Below are 20,505 nucleotides of genomic sequence, written 5' to 3'. Positions count from 1 at the left end.
AGAGACAGAAAAAAACAAAGCTGATTCATCTGGTACAGGTGATCAGGGACCGTGCTCCCTGAGCCATCTTGGTCCCCGTGCTTTCAGAAGCCTGGTCTGGGGACTTCTCTGGTGGTCCAGTAGCTCCCAATCCAGGGGGCCCAGGGTTCAATTTCTGGTTGGGAAACTAGATCCCATATACCACAACCAAAAAACAGGAAAAAAAAAAAATCCCCCACGCCACATGAAGATCCTGCATGCTGCAACTAAGACCCGACACAACTAAATAAATAAATGGGAAAAAGAGAAAAAAATCTGGTTTACCACCTTTTCCTTGGGATCTATGAGCAGAAGTCTTCTTTTTGGGGGGCGGGGGGGTGGAGGGGGTGAAGTACGGGAGGGGTTAAATGAGCCAGAATTGGTTCTGTTGCTTGCCACCAAGGAATCCTGTTTCTTAGAAACAAGATCTTTGATAGTGTTCCATATGATGATGATGTCATAGCTTCCATTCCTATAAAACCATCACAAATAATGCTCTTTTAACTAAGGTGACAATTCTTTGGGAAGCCGAGAGTTTATTTTAATAAAGACATCTTTGTTCCAATAATAACAGACAGTGAAAATTCCTCAATAGCATAAAAGATTAACTGGGCTGCTGAAATATCCTAAATGGAAATAGGCTTTGGGTAAATACTCTTTTATCTAAAGGAGGCTTATTGTTCTGGACCTCAGGGAAGGAAAAGACAAGAGAAAAAGGAAGATCTTGGTTTCAGTTTAAACCATCTCCCGTCCCTGATACTGAGAAAGACTGAAGGCAGGAGAAGGGGCCAACAGAGGATGAGATGGTTGGATGGCATCACTGACTTGATGGACATGAGTTTGAGCTGGGAGTTGGTGATGGACAAGGAAGCCTGGCGTGCTGCAGTCCATGGGGTCGCAAAGAGACACGACTGAGCAGCTGAACTGATGCTAATGAGTGTGAAGTGATACTAGTTTTGATTTGCATTTCCTTACAGTATTCTTGCCTGGAGAATCCCATGGACAGAGAAGGCTGGTGGGCTACAGTCCATGGGGTCGCTAAGAGTTGGACATGACTGAAGCGATTTAGCATTTAGCATTTAGCACAGTATACTAACGCATATATATAGAATTTAGAAAGACGGTAATGATAACCCTGTATGTGAGAGAACAAAAGAGACACAGATGTACAGAACAGTCTTTTGGACTCTGTGGGAGAGGGAGAGGGTGGGATGATTTGGAAGAATGACATTGAAACATGTATAATATCATATAAGAAACAAATCGCCAGTCCAGGTGTGATACAGGATACAGGATGCTTGGGGCTGGTGCACTGGGATGAACCAGAGGGATGGTATGGGGAGGGAGGTGGGAGGGTGGTTTAGGATGGGGAACATGTGTACACCTGTGGTGGATTCATGTTGATTTATGGCAAAACCAATATAATACTGTAGAGTAATTAGCCTCCAATTAAAATAAATAAATTTAAATTTAAAAATAAATAAATATAATAAATTAAGGTTGAAACCTCAAAAAAATAAAAATGAATCATCTCCCCTTCAGCTGTATCTCAACCTTTACACACAAATTTAAGAAAAGGCCTATACTTTAACTACTTAAAAGAATGTTGGAAATTGCATTCTAATATGCATTTTAAGGTGTGACTACTGCAGAGGAAAGAGCTTTAGTGGTTGGACTCTTTCCTCTCTTTAGCCTCTGTTTTCTTTTTTTTACATTCTTTTTTTTTAATATAAATGTATTTAATTGGAGGCTAATTACTTTACAATATTGTATTGGTTTTGCCATATATCAACATGAATCCTCCAAGCCTCTATTTTCTTTCCACCCCATCTCATTGTTACAAAACCCTCAAATCCAGCCATTATGCTCTCTGTTAAGGAGTGGGAGCATAATGTTATTTATTACTACTTTCAGAACTAAAGCTAATCTTTGGTTGATATAAGACCCATTGTATATCCTTTTGTGCCTCAGTTCCTCAAATGTGGAAAACAGCCAAATAGGGACATAAATAAGCAACCAACTTTCACACTAAGTCTACAGGGTTCCCTCGGTAGAGTCTCATTCATTCTCTGCTATTAATTCAGTTTAGCCTTCGGATTCAGGCCTTTGGCTTGCTGCTGTACTAACTGAGTGACCTTGGGCAGAACAATGTAAACTCCCAAAGCTTCAGCAGTCTTGTCTGTTGTTGAAAGAATGGCAAAAACATGATAATGTGTATAGAATAATTAGTCCAGTGCCAGGTACATGACAGGTAGGCAGTAAACTGACGACTTAGGAATACTGATGTCTCTGCTGGCTCCACTTACACATTTTATTCAAAACAGTCCAAAAGTCCAGTGTGTTCTCAATGTTCTGAGTGGCAAGTGTGATCTGAAGTCATCCTTAAAGCATGTAGATTACTTTCTCTATTTCCAAATTATGAGCAGAATTAATTGGAAATAAGGAATAAAGCTACATGGACTTATTTATCATAGCACTTCTTACTAAACTCTCCCTTGGAAAAGATTCAATAAACTAAATCTATCACTCTTGCAAAGATGGTTTTGATCATTTCTCAAGGAAAATAACTATTGATATTACACAAAACTTGACTGTTTTATGGTCCATACTTTCTGTTTCTGTTTCAAGGTTCAGATGTGAGGCATGAAACAGGTTTAATTTTGAACACAGTATGCAGATGAAACATTACTACTTTCTCAGAAGAGACTCTTAACAGGCATTTCAAAACCCCTATCCTGTCTCATTTTCATTAGATCTAGATCTTTAGTCAGTCCTTGACAGTTTCAAGCCAGTTTCCTTGATTTCAAAGGATCAACAAACACACCAGATCACACTGGCTACAGGTAGGCTCATTTAAACGGGGAAAATCCTAATACAAGGATGAGAGAATTTTTTGCTGAAGTTAGGTGCGGCTACAAGGACTGTGGCTTTTTGAGCTATGGAAATGTAGGCAGTAGTCTTTAAGAATCAGAAATGATTTTGTATGTCCACTGTCTCCCTGCCAGGGTCAATTGAGATTGCTCTGGATGTATAGTGTGTATAAAATAACATTTTTATTGTTTTAAGCCACAAAGATTTTAGGGCCACTAAATTTTAGAGCATAATCTAGCTTATCCCAACAGATATAGCAAAATTCTGAATGCAGGTGACATAGAAAATAGGCACACCCGTGGTGCCATGCTTAAATTCTCTCATTTTGGTCAATAATTAATTTCCAGAAGCTACTGGTTTGGTGGGATGGAGAAATGAAGCTCTGAATCACAATCAATGTCCAAACAGTTTTAACAGATTAGTGGAAAGATTCAGAGAGACCTTTCCAAAAGTGATCAAAGAGATTTCTGTGCCATCATGAGAGTAAGAAACACAATTCCTAAATCTGTATTTCCAGCTGGAATTTCATCTACATACAGACTAGGCCACTGACATCCTGGAGAGAACCCAGAGCAGGTTGTTTCGCTCATCCATAGGCACTGCTCAGGGAAGTTGGGTGGCTGCCTGACTGCAAACTGGGAACACACTCAGATACATCATCTGTGCCCAGCAGCTCTCACTCTAAGGAGTTTATAATAGAGAAAGGGTTGACGGTTGATGCCAGTCTTACACATGTCATCTGTTCCCAAGCCAGCCTCTCCATGAAGGAATCAGTAATCTTCCATATATTTTCTTCTCATTGCTGGAATCAATAGTATTATTTTAATTGAAAAACACACATGATCTAAATCTCACTAGTAATAATGATAATCATTTGTTGAGTACTTTCAATGTGGTACTCAATAAGAGCTTTACATTCATTGGCCTATTTAATCCTCACAACAACTTGATTAGATAGGAGCTATTATCTCCTTTTCTATTGTACAAATGCAAAAAAACAAACTTTAGAGCAGTCAAACAACTGGTTGGAAGGCAGCCAGCCTAGAAATGGGAGAACTTACACAAACCCAGGAGCTGTACTCTTAGATGAGGAACCTTTTACTCCCCACTCCTGGCCATACTGTTAGATCTCAATTCCCACACTCAAAATAGAAAACCCTGGAGTTTTCCTTGTCTTCGTTTGTTGCCAGTGAATTGATTACATCATTTCTGGTTTGGAATCGAAGTTGCTCCAGTATATTCCCCAGGAGAACCAGGCCCTCAACAACACCTGCTTAGTTTCTTCCTGGCTTTGCAGAGAGGAGTCTTGGAAATTAACCTAAGAAAGCAACAAAACAAAAAGATACAAGGGGAGGAAAAAAAGAGAAAACAGACTTCACAAAGGGACAGAAGTTGTTTTCTACTTTGATAATTCTGTGTGACTAACTAGTAACCGTGGAAGAGAAAGAGCTCTGTGAGCTTGTTTGAGAGCCTGAGGAGGAAATAGGCACTGTGAGACTAAGAAGTGGGCAGAACCAGAGGCTGCAGCCAGGAAACAAAGGAGAGGAAACAGGATTTCTTTTTTTCCTACGTCCAAAACAAAGCTGACAAGAAGTTTGGCAGGAAGAAGGATAACCACTTCATACTTTTGGTGGAAAAAGTACTAAGTGCTCAAAACTGAAATTATTTGGGAAGGCATGAGTCATGGAGAAGTGATGATGTATAATACTCTCTTTCGAAAACCAGTCACTGAATATTCCTGCTCGGCATACTTCTATATTCCGACTACACTCCTCCTGGCTTTCATTGGGAAGTCAGGAGAGGGCTGGAACCCTCTCACCGTGCTCATGATGAGACACTGAACCCGGAAGCTCGCTCCTCCGCCCACCCTTCTTTCTCTCGCCTGGGTTGCTGGTCTCCTTGCAAAGCCTCTCCCACTGCTGTTGGTGTCTTACTTCCTCAACAGCCAGCAAAACCAAGACCGGGAGCTGGCTGCGGCCCAGACCATGAATCCTTATGGCCAAATTCAGACTTACATTGAAGAAAGGGGGAAAACCACTAGACCATTCAGGTATGACCTAAGTCAAATCCCTTATGATTATACAGTGGAAGTAACAAGTAGAGCCAAGAGATTAGATCTGATAGACAGAGTGCCTGAAGAACTATGGACAGAATTTCATGACAATTTACAGGAGGCAGGGATCAAGACCATCCCCAAGGAAAAGAAATGCAAAAAGGAAAAATGATTGTCTGGGGAGCCTTTACAAATAGCTGTGAAAAAAAGAGAAGCAAAAAGCAAAGGAGAAAAGGAAAGATATACCCATTTGAATGCAGAGTTCCAAAGAATAGCAAGGAGAAATAGTAAAGTCTTCCTCAGTGATCAATGCAAAGAAATAGAGGAAAATAATAGAATGGGAAAGTCTAGAGATCTCTTCAAGAAAATGACAGATACCAAGGAAACATTTCAAGCAAAGATGGGCACAATTAAGGAAAGAAATGGTATGGACCTAACAGAAGCCGAAGATACTAAGAAGAGGTGGAAAGAATACACAGAAAAACTATACAAAAAAGATCTTCACAACCCAGATAATCACGACAGTGTGATCACTCACCTAGAGCCAGACATCCTGGAGTGTGAAGTCAAGTGGGCCTTAGGAACCATCACTATGAACAAAGCTAGTGGAGGTGATGGAATTCCAATTGAGCTGTTTCAAATCCTGAAAGATGATGCTGTGAAAGTGCTGCACTCAATATGCCAGCAAATTTGGAAAACTCAGCAGTGGCCACAGGACTGGAAAAGGTCAGTTTTCATTCCAATCCCGAGGAAAGGCAATGCTAAAGAATGCTCAAACTACCACACAATTGCACTCATCTTGCATGCTAGTAAAGTAATGCTTAAAATTCTCCAAGCCAGGCTTCAGCAGTATGTGAACTGTGAACTTCCAGATGTTCAAGCTGGATTTAGAAAAGGCAGAGGAACCAGAGATCAAATTGCCAACATCCGTTGGATCATCAAAAAAGTAAGGGAGTTCCAGAAAAACATCTACTTCTGCTTTATTGACTACATCAAAGCCTTTGACAGTGTTCAGTTCAGTTCAGTTCAGTCATTCAGTTGTGTCAGACTCTTTGCAACCCCATGAACCGCAGCACGCCAGGCCTCCCTGTCCATCACCAACTCCCGGAGTCCACCCAAACCCATGTCCATTGAGTCAGTGATGCCATCCAACCATCTCATCCTCTGTCATTCCCTTCTCCTCCTGCCCTCAATCTTTCCCAGCATCACGGTCTTTTCCAGTGAGTCAGCTCTTTGCATCAGGTGGCCAAAGTATTGGAGTTTCAGCTTCAAAATCAGTCCTTGCAATGAACACACAGGACTCATCTCCCCTAGGATGGCCTGGTTTGATCTCCTCACAGTCCAAGGGACTCTCAAGAGTCTTCTCCAATACCACAGTTCAAAAGCATCAATTCTTCAGCGCTCAGCTTTCTTCACAGTCCAACTCTCACATCCATACATGACCACTGGAAAAACCATAGCTTTGACTAGACAGACCTTTGTTGGCAAAGTAATGTCTCTGCTCTTTAATATGCTGTCTAGGTTGGTCATATTGACTGTGTGGACCACAACAAACTGTGGAAAAAGGAGATGGGAATACCAGACCACCTGATGTGCCTCTTGAGAAATCTGTATGCAGGTCAGGAAGCAACTGTTAGAACTGTTAGAACAGACTGGTCCCAAATAGGGAAAGGAGTACATCAAGGCTGTATATTGTCACCATGCTTATTTACCTTATATGCAATATACCACATGAGAAACTCTGGACTGGATGACACACAAGCTGGAATCAAAATTGCTGGGAGAAATATAAATAACCTCAGATATGCAGATGACACCACACTTCTGGCAGAAAGTGAAGAACTAAAGAGCCTCTTGATGAAAGTGAAAGTGGAGAGTGAAAAAGTTGGCTTAAAACTCAACATTCAGAAAACGAAGATCATGGCATCTGGTCCCATCACTTCATAGCAAATAGACGGGAAAACAGTGGAAATAGTGTGAGACTTTATTTTTGGGGACTCCAAAGATACTGCAGATGGTGTCTGTGGCCATAAAATTAAAAGACGCTTGCTCCTTGGAAGAAAAGTTATGACCAACCTAGACAGCATATTAAAAAGCAGAGACATTACTATGCCAACAAAGGTCCGTCTAGCCAGAGCTATGGTTTTTCCAGTGGTCATGTATGGATGTGAGAGTTGGACTATAAGGAAAACCGAGCACCAAAGAATTGATGCTTTTGAACTGTGGTGTTGGAGAAGACTCTTGAGAGTCCCTTGGGCTGTGAGGAGATCAAACCAGTCCATCCTAAAGGAGATCAGTCCTGAATATTCATTGGAAGGACTGATGCTGAAGCTGAAACTCCAATACTCTGGCCACCTGATAAGAAGAACTGACTCATTTGAAAAGACCCTGATGCTGGGAAAGATTGAAGTCAGGAGAAGAAGGGGACAACAGAGAATGAGATGGTTGGATGGTATCACCAACTCAATGGATATTAGTTTGAGTAAACTCCAGGGGTTAGTGATGGACAGGAAGGCGTGGCATGCTGCCGTCCATGGAGTGGTAAAGAGTTGGACACAACTGAGTGAGTGAACTGAATTGAAGGGAACTCCTCAATAGAGCTTACTCCAACCTTTATTCTGTAGCAGTGATTGCCGGCTGCCTATCCAGGATCCATTCTTCCTTCTTAAATTCATCCTTCTGATTTTGTTGGTGGTAAAGTTCCTAATAAAACACGACATTTCCCAGCCTCCTTTGCAACTAAGGGTAGTTACATGACATGGTTCAAGCCAATGAGGTATGAACAGAAGCTGTTAAGACTGTACTTTCAGAAGATTTCCCTAAAAGGGAAGCCAATTCAACCAGCAAGCAAGCTAACCCTGTTTATATTTGACACTTCCTCCTTGCCTGCAACTGGACCTCTGTCATGATGAAAGGCACTCCAGCATCCTTCTACTAGGGATGAGGTCAAGGACCATACTCTGATGATGGCAGAAAGTTAGAAGGAACCTAACATCTGAGGGAGACCTGGGTTGGATTCCTGGGTTGGGAAGATCCCCTGGAGAAGGGAAAAGCTACCTACTCCAGTATTCTGGCCTGGAGAATTCCATGGACTGTATAATCCATGGGGTCACAAAGAGTCAGACATGACTGAGCAACTGTCACCAACACCCTGATGACACTGAAGAGATGCCATACCAACACTTGTCTACTTACATCCAGACTTCTCATCCCGCAGTGGGAAGGAACCAACCCTAAATCGCTTAAGCTACTGTTCATTTGACTTCTATTACTTCTAGGTGCCTACAGCCTCCATTGATAATCCTCACAGGAGTAAACAAGTACTTCCTTGATTTATCTCTAAAAACCTATTGTCCTCTTTCTTTGTAGCACTTAAACCTTATAATCATTTGTTTGATTAATAGTCTATAAGCTCCAGGAAGAGAGGACTCATTCTGCATTGCTCACTGCTATATTCTCAGCACCTAGAAATCTGGACAACTAGATTTGGGGGTGACCATTGTACTCCATTGCTAATCAGCCCCACCAATAGCTGAATGTCAAGAAAGCACATAGGAGTCCTTCAAAGGCGTTGCAGTAATGTTGGTATCTCTGAAGACCAAAGTGGAATATCAGCTGAACATCTAGATCAACAAAGCAGAATAACCTTGTATTCGTAGCTGTCTTGTTATTCCATCACTTGGAGTAAGTTTTTGCAGGAGACATTGGTACAGCTTTTATATAGAGGGTTTCATTAAAAGAGAGCACAAGTGATAAAATTATGAGAGTTCTGAAATTATTAACCATAGTTACTATTGTGATGATTGTACTATTTAATGAACATCTCATTCAACTATTCTCTTTAAGTAATTATTTGCAGTTATAACAAATTTCTCTGCTGAATAACACCCAGGCATTTAGATATTGACTTTCCTCATGGAAGGACATTATCCAAATAAAACTTTCGTCTCATGTTTACTTGTGTTATTGTAAAGAGCCATTGCTATTAGAAACTGTGTTCAGTTCAGTTCAGTTCAATCACTCAGTCGTGTCTGACTCTTTGTGACCCCATGAACCGCAGCACGCCAGGCCTCCCTGTCCATCACCAACTGCTGGAGTCCACCCAAACCCATGTCCATTGAGTTAGTGATGCCATCCAATCATCTCATCCTCTGTCGTCCCCTTCACCTCCTGCCCTCAATCTTTCCCAGAATCAGGTCTTCTCAAATGAGTCAATGTAGTTAAATTTCATTTCCTGGGAAATATATTCAAATTGTTACTTTGGTTAGAAACATGTTACCTGGATAAATATTTATTGAAGTTGTGGCCATACTTCTTCACTTTCATGATTTAATAAATTTTCGTAGACAGTGCATAGTCATGCAGAGCACACATGCAAATGTCAACTGGGGAGTGCAAAGCTGACCATCAACTCCTGATTTGCAAGAAGCCCTTGACATAGTTTGGGTTCACCTGGATTTGAGAGAAACTAGCTCATGTGGGAGGTACAGAGATGCAGGTAAAGGTGATAGAGGGAAGGAAGGCAGCCAACAAGAGGTGTTGGGTAGCAACTACAGCAAGTGACTAGAACTTAACCCTCCAGAGAAACTCTGGGAAAGAGTACAAAAGGCATGCTTCAGAAGCATCCCATCAGAGGGGTAAAGAGCTAGGGTGGTTGTACACCAATTCCCTTCAGTCACTGGTAGAGGCTACTCTCAGGGATGTAATTTCCTGATAGCCCACAGAACAGGGCAGAGCCAGAGGAGCTCTCAAGCATAGAGGTGCAGATCTTGGCAGTTGGAAGGGTCTAGAGAACAAGAAAGCAGTCAGGCTTTCTCTAGTCGCCGTGAGTGGGTGCTGCTCTTCATTGCAGTGCCCGGGTTTCCCACTGCAGTGGCTTCTCCTGTTATGGAGTACAGGATCTAGGCTCTCAGGCTCTGGTGGTCGCAGTACACAGGCTCAGGAGCTGTGGTTCACAGGCCTAGCTTCTCACAGCATGTGGAATCCTCCCAGAGCAGGGATGGAATCCATATCCCCTGTACTGCCAGGCGGATTCTTGTCTACTGCACTACCAAGGAAGTTCAAATTTCTTCTTTAATAGTAACAGATTAGGTTTAAAGTTCCCTTTTACTTAATGCATAAGATGCTGAATTTCCATTTGTGAAGATAATATAACAAATAAATTGTAAAATAAATCAGGTAAAACAAAAGTGACCTGTGGATTTAAAGAATAGTAAAAAAAAATTATACAAATGGTACAAAACTATGCAAAAGTAATGAGTAAATGACTGAACTTTGGGAAACACTGATGAGTATTTTACAGGCAGTGGCACAGAAACAGTGCAGGTATGTTCAGTTCAGTTCAGTCGCTCAGTCGTGTCCGACTCTTTGCGACCCCATGAATCGCAGCACGCCAGGCCTCTCTGTCCATCACCATCTCCCGGAGTTCACTCAAACTCACATCCATCGAGTCGGTGATGCCATCCAGCCATCTCATCCTCTGTTGTCCCCTTCTCCTCCTGCCCCCAATCCCTCCCAACATCAGAGTCTTTTCCAATGAGTCAACTCTTAGCATGAGGTGGCCAAAGTACTGGAGTTTCAGCTTTAGCATCATTCCTTCCAAAGAACACCCAGGACTGATCTCCTTTAGAATGGACTGGTTGGATCTCCTTGCAGTCCAAGGGACTCTCAAGAGTCTTCTCCAACACCACAGTTCAAAAGCATCAATTCTTCGGCGCTCAGCGTTCTTCACAGTCCGACTCTCACATCCATATATGACTACTGGAAAAACCATAGACTTGACTAGACGGACCTTAGTCGGCAAAGTAATGTCTCTGCTTTTGAATATGCTATCTAAGTTAGTCATAACTTTCCTTCCAAGGAGTAAGCGTCTTTTAATTTCATGGCTGTAATCACCATCTGTAGTGATTTTGGAGCCCAGAAAAATAAAGTTTGATACTGTTTCTACTGTTTCCCCATCTATTTCCCATGAAGTGATGGGACCAGATGCCATGATCTTCGTTTTCTGAATGTTGAACTTTAAGCCAACTTTTTCACTCTCCTCTTTCACCAGTAACACTGAAGAAGCTGCAGTTGAACAGTTCTATGAAGACCTACAAGGCCTTTTAGAACTAACACCCAAAAATGATGTCCTTTTCACTATACGGGACTGGAATGCAAAAGTAGGAAGTCAAGAAACACCTGAAGTAACAGGCAAATTTGGCCTTGGAATGTGGAATGAAGCAGGGCAAAGGCTAATAGAGTTTTGCCAAGAGAATGCACTGGTCATAGCAAACACCCTCTTCCAACAACACAAGAGAAGACTCTACACATGGACATCACCAGATGGTCAACACCAAAAACAGATTGATTATATTCTTTGCAGCCAAAGATGGAGAAGCTCTATACAGTCAGCAAAAACAAGACCAGGAGCTGACTGTGGCTCAGATCATGAACTCCTTATTGCCAAAATCAGACTTAAATTGAAGAAAGTAGGGAAAACCACTAGACCATTCAGGTATGACCTAAATCAAATCCCTTATGATTATACCATGGAAGTGAGAAATAGATTTAAGGGCCTAGATCTGATAGAGAGAGTGCCTGATGAACGATGGACAGAGGTTCGTGACATTGTACAGGAGACAGGGATCAAGACAATCCCCATGGAAAAGAAATGCAAAAAAGCAAAATGGCTGTCTGGGGAGGCCTTACAAATAGCTGTGAAAAGAAAAGAAGTGAAAAGCAAAGGAGAAAAGGAAAGATATAAGCATATGAATGCTGAGTTCCAAACAATAGCAAGAAGAGAAAAGAAAGCTTTCCTCAGCGATCAATACAGCTATATTACTATTCAATAAATATCTATTCTGTATCCAGCATTCTTCCAGAATATAAGAGACTTAGAAATCATGGACACTGAATCAGGGATTTAACCAGTGGTAGTAGCAGTGGTTAGCCTTTAGTGAGAATTTATGTTTATCCTCTCCTTACTTGTCTTCCTTGGGGAAGCTGTGCCAGCCTTCAATCTTGAACACTGAATCAGGGATTTTACCAGTGGTAGTAGCAGTGGTTAGCCTTTAGTGAGAATTTATGTTTACCCTCTCCTTACTTGTCTTCCTTGGGGAAGCTGTGCCAGCCTTCATAAATACATGAAACAATTAAAGGGCTGTCTATGCAGAGAATGAGGGCCAGATTTAGCTGGAGGACGGTTTCATTAAGATTTCAAAGAAGAGAAAAGAAGCCTTCATGGAAGTCTGAGCAAAGAGACAGAGAAGAATCCTGGCCCATCTGTGGTCACAGTCAGAGAACAAGGAGGGCACAGCCTTGGATATTGTGTACACTGACCTATCTCCTGCCCCACAAGCTATAGAGCTGGACTCAGCAGCTGGGAGCAGGAAGGATGGAGAGAAAGTAAGCTGCAATGATGCTGCCAAGCAGACCCCAAAATGTGCCATCTTGAGAGGCAGCCTTATTGTGTAAGAAGACTTAAAATCAAAATCCAGATGGCAATTTTTTAATTTTTTTAACTTCCTATACAGAAGTCACATTTTCCAGTACATCCTAATTCTATTTAGTGTGTGTTCGTGTGTGTGTCATGGACAAATGTCATTAACAATAGCCAGGCACGAAAATGAACAGAGTCATTAGGCTAGGACAGGCTCAGCAGCTGCACCAGCTCCGTGCTCTTGGGGGGAAGGTAGAGTGGGCAGGAGCTGTTGCTGGGCTGCATCTAAGTGCTCTGCAGCCTCTAGGGACCTGCACACATGTGGAAGCACAAATCTGGACTGACAGCAACATCACATTCAATCAAGCCCTAATCTGACCCAGAGAGCCACTGACTTGGTACAGAAAATGCTTCAATAGTTGACTTGAAAAACAAATAGATGCTAATTTGCATCAGAATTTGAATTTGCATGTTGTTTATTTCACTTAGGTGCAGAGAAGGGAACTGTAGTGTATGCTCACATAGCTCCACGTTCTTCTAATTTCAAACCAGGTTTGTTAGCCAAGCATAAAACAACCACCCACGAGGCAGGAAGGAGTGAGGGAGTTAATCAAGAGGGCACTTTGGCATCAGACAGTCTGAGTCTGAATGCTGGCCCTGCTACTTACTCTGGCATGAGACCTGGGGAAATGTGCTTAGTTTTCCGGAGCTTTTCTTTTTCTGTAAAATGGGGATAATACAACCACTTCACAAGTTGCCATGAGAAATTAAGTAAAACAAATTTTTAGCCTGTTGCCTGACACGTGTGTGCTGCTCTATGGACTGCAACCTGCCGGGGCTTCTCTGGTGACTCAGTTGGTAAAGAATCTGCCTGCGGTGCAGGAGACTCAGGTTTGATCCCTGGGTCGGGAAGATGCCTTGGAGAAGGGCATAGCAACCCACTCCAGTATTCCTGCCTGGAGAATCCCATGGACAGAGGAGCCTGACAGGCTATAGTGCAGAGGGTCGCAAAGAGTAGGACATAACAGAAGTGACTTAGCTCGCACACAGCGTGACATACAGTAACTGCTTAAGTAATGTATGATTACAGCTAAGTAGGACTGATTCTTATTGTAGTAACGATCTTTATTACTGTCTTTGAAGTCCTGCCCCCCATAAAACATCAAAGCCTACTGTTAAATTAATTAAACAAGGAAGTCATTAAAATGAGGTGGTTCTAATGCCATGATGTGGCGGCATATGAATGCAAACCAAATCTAAGCCTGGAAGTGCCTCAAGCTTACAAAATCAAAACCTAAGGGCAGCCGATCACAAACAGTCAACCACCCTTTAAGCTACAACAACTTCTTTTTCTTGCTTCCACATTTTCTCTATGTAAGTCTTTCCCCACTCCCTGTCAAAGGAGCACTCTTAACCACTTCTGGACGGGCTCTGCCTGCTCTGCGTCGATTTTTGCTCAAATAAACTTAAAATTTTTGATATGACTCCATTTATATTTTAACAGTACAAAGAGGACTGACACAGAAATGGGGCAAGATTTGACCAAATCCACACCTTGTAAGAAAATAAAAGAAGAGAGAAGAGGGGAATGAATGAGTAAGGCTCTGAAATACCAAGCAGGAACGGAAGATGGAGGAGAGAAAGAGCCCACTGTAAGAATACATGCTTACCCACCAGCACAAGTTTATCTGTCTGTGACAGAGGATAACATTCAAAATAACTTAGGCTTCCCTGGTGGTCCAGTGGTTAAGAATCTGCCTGCCAGTAAAGGGGACACGGGTTTGTTCCCTGGTCCAGCAAGATCCCACATGCTAAGACAGTGAGCTGCAACTAGAGAGTAGCACCCGCTCGCCACAACTAGAGAAGGCCCACATGTAGCAACAAAGACTTAGAGCAGCCAAAATAAATAAATTAAAATATAAAAATTAAAATAACTTGGCAGGAGGGATAACCTTTCCAGCTGTCCAGTGGTTAAGACTGACTTCCAATGCAAGGGACATGGGTTTGATCCCCAGTTGAGGAAATAGGATCTTGCATGCTACACAGTTTGGCCAAAAATTAAAACACCTGGTAGGAAACTGTGCTTGTTCCTAAATAAAAAGGGAAATAAGAAGAAGTAGAATTAAAATGTCTACTGGAAGGGGAAAAGAAGGCCAGGCTGCTTCAGCTGTAATATCAAAACACCAAGGCAACCCCAGTGGCCAGAGAGCACTGTTTGTACTGCTTTATTGCAGGAGTCTTCATTCCCCAGCACCACAGAGGCAGTCTCTTCATGATTTCTGTTCCCACTTATACCCCCATATAAACTGTTCTCTGCCCAGCAGCCAAAGTTATCTTCTAAAATCATAAATCAGATTATGTTACTGCTCTGCTTCAGATCTGCTCTAAGGGCTTCCCAATGGACTTCAAATCAAATCCACTCTGCATGGCCTGAAAGGTCACCATCTGGCCTCCCACTGCTTCTGCACCGTCATCTTGCTCATGATTCCTGAGCAGGCCCAGCACGTTTCCACTGCAGCGCTGTTCCCTCTGTCTGGATTGCTCCGACCACGTCTTTGCAAGTGAAGCTCAGTTCAGAAATCACCTTCCCAGAGAGGCCTTCCTCAGTGACCCAACCAAATGTTCATTCTCCTGCTCAATTCTCTATTCTATTGCTTTCTAGCACATTACCACCACCAGGCAAAATCACCGTCTATGTTTGCTTATGTGCTTATCATCAGACTCCTCCTCCCCACACTAGAATGTGAGCCTCTGGAGAGAGGGAACTTGTTCATAAATCAGTCTCAGGGACTAGAGTGGTACCTGACACAGACAGGACTTCTTGAATAACTAAGTGAATAAATGTGCATTTCACCCTTTTAAACCCTCCCCTGTCCCCACCTCCCTGCAACTGGGGAATAGGTGATGTGGAGTTATAAGCAGAAGCTGCCTGAAGTCATCCTGTCCTCCTCTTTTATGAAGATCTTACCAAGCTAAAGAGCAGATAGTAGGGGACTCAGAGGGCCAGGAGGGTGAGGGGCTTGGCTTTGATGGGGAGAGGAGGAGCAGGACTGCAGGTTGGTGAGTGATGAAGCCTTGGAGACATTCCCTGGGGTCACGTGGAGACCTGAGACTTACAGGATAGTGTAGCGGGGAGAGCTTCATGGTGGGCTCAGGAAGATAGGCATGAAGCCTGGCTTGGAAATTCTGTGCTCTAGAGGCCTACAAGTTCAGGGTCAGCAGACTTTAGGTGCATCATTCCCCTTAGGCCCCTATAGGCATCTCCCCCATGTCTGGGCATTCTGTTATAATAATTGAAACTGAGTTTCCTGAAAATCTGATGGCTTAGAGTTGGATTTCATTTTTACTTTTTAAAAAATAAGAAAGCAGTAGGACATTTCAGATGCATCTTAGTTCTGGAATAATGTTCACCCTGAAGAGGCTACAACACAAACACCGTGCGGTGGAGTGAGGCAGCTCTGAGTCCTCTTCTCCCTCACCACCTGCTGGAGGCACCCAAGGCAACAGAAACACTGCCTGATCTTAGCTTTTCCTCACCCACCCACTGAATGATATTAAAGGCTGTTTTCTTGCCTCAAAAACACAAAGATCTCTTCCTAGAATACCTGGAGATAGGTGAAGTGGGCAAATATCACATAGAAAAAAAATATGATCACTTGACCTTCCTAGCAAGGATCAGCAAAGTAATAATAATCTATTATACAGCATATCATTAAAAGAAAAAAAAATGGGGGCTCCCCATCTGCTGCCCTAACCACATCCCTCACTGCACCTCCAGTGCAGCCGCACTGCCAGGGTTTTTCCTGAACTGAGGAAAGGCCCAGGACAATGAGTTCATATGGGAGCATTTGAGATTTAATCACTTCCTTCTTGGGAAGTGAGAGAAGGATGGGGATGCAGATACAGAATATCATTTAAAAAGAGGAGCCTGGAGAAGATCATGTTTTGGACAAAGGAATGACTCCAATGGTGGAAGTTCAGCCACAAAGGCAGGGCAGCAAACAGCTGGGACCCATCACATCACAACGCAAGTCTCTGGCTACGGCCTGAGGAACCCACTTGGCTGTTGAGATGGCTTCTCTATCCCAGCTTTTCTGTGCCTGACCAGTAAATCCTAGAGAAGACTCTCCAAAGATGCCAAATGTGCCCCACTGTCTCTGCCTGACTCTCCACAACTCCACACACAACCAGTTTTTTTACCGCTGAGACCAGGTATGCACCCAGGGCCAGTGAGGGGAGGTGGGGGCAGTCCAGGAGGCCCTGAGCTTCTAGAACAGAAGTGGCCTCAAATTCAGATACTTAGAAGTTGAGGGTCATTACATCTTCTCACCAGGTCAGTTAACAAGCTGTGTAAACTGGAGTTCTCAATAGTCAGCACACTTGCGGACTGGAGGCTATCAAAAGTCTGTTCAGTATCCTACCACACAGCACAGGGAACTCTACTCACTACTCAGTAATGGCCTATATGAGAAAAGAGTCTTAAAAAGTGGACATATGTACATATATATATATATATATAATTGATTCACTTTGCTGTATACCTGAAACTAAAAGATACTGTAAATTAGCTATATTTCAATAAAAATTAAAACAAGCTAAACAAGGCTGCTCAGTCCTCCTGCTGCTTCCAGAAGCTAGGGAAGGGGTGGAGTGCGTAGCTGATTGACAGCCCCTCTGAATCCTTCGGGGTTGGTGCCCAGGTACTTTCCAGAGCTGCTCCCAGCAATGACTGAGAATGCTGAGGTCTGAGCACATGACTCCTCTAACTTTAGCTGAAGCACTCTTCATTGTCTGACTGAAGTTTTCTTAGAACTACAGTGTGGTCTGAGTCTCTTTCTCAATCATCCTTCCCAAGGTTTCCTTAAACAGCTATCAGAACAGCAGAACAGTCTGAAGACTCTCCCTGTCCAATCCTGCTCCCTCCCTTTTCCACAAATAACCTCTCACACTTCATCACATCTGCTTCTCAGAGAATCCAAACTAGCACAGGAACAGTTGGAGAAGGCAGGCAGAAAGGTGAGGCTTGGGACCTGCCTTGTTTACCACCAGGAAGACTGAGGACATCATCCTGAGTGGAATGGGGCAGAGAGAATCCTTGGCACAAGCTGGTGGCCTAATGGCTGATGCTTCATTGGTGGTGGCCTGGGGAGGCATCCAGTGGCCTGTCAGGTTGAGGAATTTGAATGATACTGGGGGTGAGGAACAGGTTTGGGATGATGCCTACAAAGAGCTCAGAGTTAGCTGGTTGTTGCTAAGCTGTCCTGAAGCCCAGCCAGGGAGGAGGAACCGAAGGTCATTAACAAATAGTTAAACCAACAGTTAAAGGCTAAGCGTGAGAGTCACAGGGTTTATTTGGTAGTTTACAAAAAGGCCCTCATTCCCTACAGTAGAAAAGCTAACAGAGCTGAGGACTGAAGAGGACTCGATTGTTTGAGTTTCAGAGTTCCAGAGGCATTCAAAAACTCAGCCTAGACCAGCTATTGTGCTAAGGTCAAACCCTGGCTGGAAAATCTGGTCCCTGAAATGGGGGATGGGGACACCTGGATAGATGCTCCAGGCTTCTTCATATCTATGGCAATACCCTGCTTCCCCGGGAGGCCTCCTCTTTCTAGTAGCCCACCTCTTTCTAGTAAGAGCACTTGCCCACGCAGGATGGTCCTGCACAGGTTTCTCCCCTGACAAGCCCTCTTGAGAACTGCTCTCACCTTCCACTAGTAAGGATTAAATTCCAGCATGTGCTAGGCCTGAAAAGGAAGGAAAGGGGCCATACAATGAGAGCTATAAGAATTAGCTAAACATGTGTCAGCAGGAGCTGAAGACCTCAGGGATTCGCTTTGAGGGTTCTTGATCAAAGGTAAGAATACACTACCCAAAATACTTTGACTTGGAGGGATTTTCCTGATATATGGAAGTTAATACCCTGTCCAGGATCCCAGGGTCCAAGGCCAATGCTGCTATGGTAGCTATGTAGGCATTCTCCAAGATGGTCCTCCTGGTACTCATGCCCATGCGTAATCCATTCCCACTAACTGTAGGCTGGACTTATGACTTACTTCTATGAAGAAGAACACAGCAGAAGTGATGAGACGGCACTTCCATGATTAGGCTTGCTTAAGTTTTGGGCTCTCTCTCTCTCTACTTCAGGTTCTCTCTCTCTGTTTCTGAGGTTCTTTTTCTTTTTTTGAATGCACACTTTCTTTTTCTCTCACAGTCCAGCCACCATGTAAAGAAATCCAGACTAGAGAAGTCATATGGGGAAGAGAAGTCCTGGAGGATGCAAGGCCACATGGAAGAGAACCGAGGCATCCCAGCCAGGACCAACTGCCAGCCAGGTGAGCAAGCCTTCTTGGAAGCTACCCCTCCAGTCCAAGCACGGCTTCAGATTGTTAGCTGGTAGAATAGGGAAAAGGAGTCCAAAATAGCGGCGGCTAAAAGACAAGGAAGGGGAAAGCCCGCAAAAATAGAACAAAGGAAGGTCCGAGGACCGGAGTGAGGACCTCAGGTGAAATAAACAACGCTCCTGGATGGCCCAGTTTACATAGGACAGGCCCAGGGAGAGATGAACATATAAAAAGAGGAGCCAAAACTAGCTCTTTCTCTCTCTCTCCCCCGCACGCTGGGGCACTCTTCTCTTCGCGTCTTTGGATCGACATGCCCTCACGCCTCGAAGATGGATTTTCCTGCTATCTTCTAAATAAAATAGAGCTGTAACACTGAGCTGTAACACTAATTTGTCTAACAGCTATATCATGGTCTTTTCGAGACCTGAGAGCTCTAACACGGTCTAGCCAAGACCCCCAAGAGCTGTGACACACCGAGGGGCTTTAATGTCCGTCACTCCAAATCTTTGTTGTGATGAGACAAAGAACCGAGGAACATACACTCGCGTGACAAGATGATGTGTACCTGGCTGATGCCTTGACTGCAATCTTATGACAGTCCCTAAGCTAAACCACTTCCGACCTGACCCACAACAGCTGTGAAATAATGTATGTTTGTTGTTTGAAACCAGCAAGTTTTAGGGGATTTGTTCTATAGTAATAGACGAGAAATCCAATAGCTCTCAGAAGCCTAGACAGTGATGAGCCAGGAAGGACAAAGGGGAAATGCCTGATTTTCTCTCAAAGACAGGCGAGGGAGGAATGAAGAAGCTGAATGCTGGAGTGGATCCATTATGTGTGGCCAAGGGATCACAGGACCCTGTTCCATGAGAAAGCCCAGGGGACACATTATTAACTAAGACCATCAGGACCTTATTAACTTATATGGCAGTAAGAAGTTTAGTGGCAGCTTTCCTCTGCAGGCCAGAGGGTTAGTCACAGAGCTGGGCTTGCTAGTACCCATAGGGATGACTCGTCATTCTCAAGTAACATAAGCCAAATGTCAATCATCAGAAGCCAGCTCTGCTGCCTTCACAGTAATAGCTGTCAAGTGTGGAGGGGCAGCCAAAGAGACTGACCTGCAGGGGGCTGTGGAGATGGCTGATGGAGCAAGGCATTCCTTCCCAGAAAGAGTCGTGGTCCCTCACTCGGTTTCTGGATCAAGTCTACTCTCAGATCCAGAATCTGCTGATTGAAGAGGAAGATGGGTCCTTGACAGAAATGACCTAGCCACTCCATGGCAAGTATGCACTAGAGCATTACTCGGGTCACTGAACACTAAGAAAATGGGAGTGTCCCAATACTGAAGAGACCCTTGGGCAGATGTGGGGTGACACTGATAGCCAGAGACACAAATCATTATCATGGTCCGCCTCAGAGCAGGGGCTTGTAGGGATCAGGTTATAAATGAAATCATGGCTAACATCTGGCTCATGGTGGCTTGTGAAACCACCAAGTGATCATTTCCACCATCCCTGAGTGTAAAATTGGGATTGATAAGTTCAGCAGTTGGTATAATACCTGCACTGGGTCCTTGGCCTTTGGCATAGGCGTTATCATAGTGGAGAAGGTCAAATGGAAACCTTGGAAGGTGCCCCCTCCTTCCTGGCCAAGAATGTAAATAAAAAATACTATATCCTGGAGGGATGGAAAAAATTAATATCACCATGAAAAGCTTAAAGGACAGGGATGGTGGTTCCTCTTGTATCGTCACTTAATTTGTCAATTAGAATCCATCAGAGAGCAAATGGATCTGGAGAATG

The sequence above is a fragment of the Ovis aries genome, chromosome 5 (genome assembly GCF_016772045.2).
Source record: "Ovis aries strain OAR_USU_Benz2616 breed Rambouillet chromosome 5, ARS-UI_Ramb_v3.0, whole genome shotgun sequence".
Taxonomy (NCBI): domain Eukaryota; kingdom Metazoa; phylum Chordata; class Mammalia; order Artiodactyla; family Bovidae; genus Ovis; species Ovis aries.
This window is presented reverse-complemented; position numbering follows the sequence as displayed.